This window comes from Euphorbia lathyris, chromosome 4 (assembly GCF_963576675.1).
Source record: "Euphorbia lathyris chromosome 4, ddEupLath1.1, whole genome shotgun sequence".
Classification (NCBI taxonomy): domain Eukaryota; kingdom Viridiplantae; phylum Streptophyta; class Magnoliopsida; order Malpighiales; family Euphorbiaceae; genus Euphorbia; species Euphorbia lathyris.
Window position 1 is genome coordinate 67,809,611 of NC_088913.1, and position 4,915 is coordinate 67,814,525.

General features: G+C 31.0%; 1 non-coding gene across 1 annotated transcript; it reads left to right on the forward strand.

Moving 5' to 3' along the window:
- Positions 1 to 853: 853 nt before the first annotated feature.
- TRNAH-GUG (transfer RNA histidin (anticodon GUG)) lies at positions 854 to 925 on the forward strand. Its single transcript has one exon. It is a non-coding gene; the product is annotated as a tRNA-His (tRNA).
- Positions 926 to 4,915: the final 3,990 nt, after the last annotated feature.

Sequence of the window (4,915 nt, forward strand, 5' to 3'; positions counted from 1 at the left end):
TGCGAAGAGAAATACAATATGAAAAAGGATGATTTTGCTTCGCATATTCGAAACAACGAATATGTGAAGTCATTCTTTGGAGAAAATAATACTTCAAAGGATGATTTTGCTTCGCAGGCTTCACAAAATGTAAAGCAAACTCATTCTGTGAAGTTATTTTCTAGAGAAAATACTATTTCAGAGGGTGATTTTGCTTCACAGGCTTCACAAAATGTGAAGCAAACTAGTTTTGTGTAGCCATTTTCTGGAAAGAGAGGAAGGTGAATGGAGAAATACATGAGATACTTACATTCTTTCCACATTTTGCCATTGAAATCGACAATAAACATATGACAAACGTAGGAGAACGTCGAATAACAATACCTTCGATTCGCACAAGAAGAAAGAAACAAAGAGAGGAAGAAGAAACGAGAAGATGAAGAACTATGCCTTCGATTCGCACAAGAACAGAGAGACAAAGAGAGAAAGAAGAGACAAGATGATGAAAAAATGGATTCCGATCGCACAATATAAAGAAAAGAAGAGACGAAGATGAAACAATAGAAATGAAGAGGGAAGATGAAACGGTAGAAAGGAAGGAGGAAGATGGAATATTTGAGATATTTTGAAAAAGTCACAAATAAATAGTCTAAATATATAATGTGTTATGTAATTGGTCTAAATATATAAATGAAATCCCATTTGATCCAATTATGTAATTCTTCCCAAAAAAAATTTCTATGCAATTAACGAAATATACAACCACATGGTTTTTTTTTTATCAAGCATACAAAAAATTATATGTATTAAATATTTTATTTCCATAAATTTAGTTCAATCAACATATATGTTACTGTACCCAGTTTGTCATCTTGTGGCTGTAGTTTAGTGGTAAGAATTCCACGTTGTGGCCGTGGAGACCTGGGCTCGAATCCCAGCAGCCACACTAATATTTTTTTTTTATTTTTTTTCTGAGGAAAAAATATTTTTTATTTAATACCTTTGTATAATTTTGTACTCGAATCCCAGCAGTCACACTAATATTTTTCTTTATTTTCTTTCCGAGGGAAAACTATTTTTTATTTAATACCTTTGTATAATTTTAAAACATGAAAACGAAAAATATAACCAGCCACATTGTACAGCTTTTCTTTATTGTTTTATTTTTTTTTATAACTTTGTATAATTTCAAAACATAAAAACGAACAATATAATGATTTTTTTATTACATGCCTGATTACTTCATTACTATTGAACATGAAAAGTATAATGATTTTTTAGTTTAAATAATTATAAATAATATACCAGTTTCTGTGTTTTTAGAAATGATTATATAGTCATTTGGTTTTTATTTTTGTCATATTTTTAATCTTTATATTTGACTGAATGGTCAAATAAGACTAAATAAAATTTAAAATACCAAAATTATGCTTTACTATATGTTTTAATAATAAAATATCTATTTTTCATATTTTATGTGTTTTCCTTCATAATAATAAGGGATAAGGTACCAAAATAGGCCTAAGATTTTTGGGGAAGTGTCAATTTAGGCTCAACCTTCAAAATAGCACCAATATAGGCTTAACGTTTTGTTAGCGATATTTTACGAATATGCTAATTTCAACCTTGTCACGTGTGGTTAGGGTGCGGGCGTGCCAGAGAAATTATTTCTCAATTATTAAAGACGGTTAAGTTTATGGAATTGCGCGCCAAAACTTGAAATCTTAAACGAAGCGATTGGCGAGGGACGCAAGGATTGAAAAAGTCCCTCTTGGGTCTCTAGCGCCGTGATAAAAACTTTGCTAGATAAATTTTTTTATTTAAGCTAATGTGAATAAATTGAAGACGTGAAAAATAAAGAAATTGAAAGATGCGAAATTAACACAAGATTTGGTGAAAAATCGGTATTTTATTGATGTAAATCAAGGTTTGAATACATGTGTTTGAAGTAAGCATAAAATCAAAAATGAATTACAATTGAAAAACTTCTATACTAAACATATAGCTAATTCAATTGAAATGGAATAGCAAATCAAATACAAGGAATTGAAATGCAATTAAAATAAATTGGAATTCAACAACAAACTCGGAGCCACAATAGCTATCTCGGATTGATGTTGAATTTTGGTGTCGGCGTGAGGTCCTTGGAGAGCTGCAACCGGTCGGGCCCGTATGGTATATGATCTTGGCAATGGCAAAACGTTGGTAGGCAAATGGGGCAGATTTAATCTTCAACTTTGGGATGCTCGTTTGGGTGTTTAAGAACACGGAATTGGACGAGCAAGTAGTGTAAATTGAACTTCGGAATGTCAGGAACAAACTTCTATAAGGGATCGAAGGCTAAAACGGACTTTAACTAGACGTAATTGAGGATTGAAAATGAATGGACGAATCTGGAAAAAATCTGGAAACAGAATGTCTAAAAGAATTTGGGCTACAAAGATCGGCTTGTAACTATAGTTTCTGTGTACGGAATTGGGAAAGTAAATACACTAGATCGAAATTCAGGACGTTAGGAACAACTTTGTCGAAGGGATCGAAGGCAAAAAATAAAGTTAAATGGACAGAATTGGGCTTTGAAAAAGGATGGACGAATCTGGAAAATTACTTTAGAAAGGAGATTCTAATTGAAAACTTGAGCAGAGTAATGACTTAAAAACACTAATTTGATTTGAGAAACTCGAAAAAAGGCTTTAGAACTTGAATTGAAGCTGAAGGAAGCTAAATGGGGGATTAAAACTAAGAAAAACGAAGAACGAAAGGAAGAACTTTGAAGAACTTGAAGAACTAGAAGCTAAGAACTAAAAACTAAAAAGAGAGAGCATTGAAAGGGACCTTTAGAGAGGGGTTTTATGTTGTGTTAAGTGTGATTTTAATGAAGGGAAGGGGGTCTATTTATAGTATTTTGGAGTGGCATTTTGGTACTTAGTCAGTGGCATTTTGGTAATTAGTCACCAACTAACTCCAACTAACTAACTTAACTTCCTCAACTGCCGTTGACTGCTTCTGGACGAGACGACACGCCCCGCGTATGTCCTACTACGCCCTGCGTGTTGGCGGATACTGGGCCTTGTGCGTTTCATTGATGGTTTCTACGCGTGGCGTCTCTGGTGTCGCGTCCCGCGTGAAGGAGTACGCCCTGCGTATAGGTGGATACGCCCCGCGTATTGGAGCTTCTGATCTTGGAACACTCTGCGGATGCGTCTTACGCATGACGTATTGGCAAGTACGTCCCGCGTAAGAAAGTACGCCCCGCGTAAAGTGAAGGACGCGCTGCGTATTTGCGTTTTTGACGTTGATTTCTCCGGACGCCTTGTTTACGCGCTGCGTATTGAGGACACGCCCCGCGTGGTGCCGGATTCTCTCACGGGTTGAAGGTTAGCTTACACGTGTATTATTTCTAGAAAATATAAACTATATCCTAAAAACATAATCCAAGCATTTTATATACATAAAAATAATTATTTTATTTTTTGGGCCAACACGTTTACAACATAAAATCAATTTAGGCTTAACGTTTACAATATAGCATCAATTTAGGCCCCACGTACAAAATAACACCAATATAGGCTTAACGTTTACAAAATAATACGAATTTAATCTTAACGTTTACAAAATATATTCAATTTAAGCTAAACGTCACAATTAAATTAACCATATTATATTCTTTTCCTATTAACTTTATATGTTATCTTTTTATTTAGTTCTATTTTCTTATTTATTATAATACAATTAATTAGTTTTCTTGCCCATTAAAATATTATATTTGTTTTTCATCAACCATTCCATGTGACTCCTAAATTTCATGGTTCATGTAATATATGCAAACTAAAAGTAATTGAATATCCACAATATTAATGAAATATTGTGGATATTCAATTACTTTTAGTTTGCATATATTACATTAGCAATGAAATTTAGTAGTCATGGGATCATTTATGAAAAACAAATATAAGATTTTAATGGGTAAGAATACTAATTAATTGTATTATAATAAATAAGAATATAGAACTAAATAAAAAGATAACATATAAAGTTAATAGGGAAAAATATAATATGGTTAATTTAATTGTGACGTTTAGCTTAAATTGTATATATTTTGTAAAACGATAAGTTTAAATTCGTATTATTTTGTAAACGTTAAGCCTATATTGGTGCTATTTTGTACATGAGGCCTAAATTGATACTATGTTATAAACGTTAAGCCTAAATTGATATTATGTTGTAAACGTTAAGTCTATATTGGTGCTATTTTGAACGTTGAGTCTAAATTGGTACTTCTCCAAAAACCTTAGGCCTATTTTGGTACCTTATCCCTAATAATAATAATCTTTCACTATTAGTTATAATTGTTTTATTAATTTTCATATAACTATAAATTTTAATTTAGTAGTGTATAACTTATTCGTTAAAAAAATGAATAACAAATATTGTAAAAACCATCAAAATATGAGTATAACTAAATACAATTTTAAATGTGATTTTTTTTTGTAAGAGAATAAGAAATATATATATTTTTTATAATTAATATACACAAATGTCAGAATTTCGGTGTATATATGCTACACAAACTTCATTACAACTATTTTGATTAAATTTGAAACCTAGAATGATAAATTATTTATTTGTATAATTAGAGGCAATTTGTACTTTTATGTATAAAAATAAATAAAGGGATTAAAGAGTTGATTAAGGTAAAGCCTAAAGACCTTATAATAACATGATGGATCTACTAGTGAGTTAAGTAAAAATACAGGGACCTTATAATTATTTACTTTTTTTTTTATATAAACATATAGATGTCTGTTTACTCATTTAAATGAAGTTTTAAAAAAAAAAGTTACTCTTCTTTTATTTTTAATGGTATATTGATGAACAAACTCTGTATAATTTCAAAACATGAAAAATAAAAAGAATTTCTATTGATATATTGCAA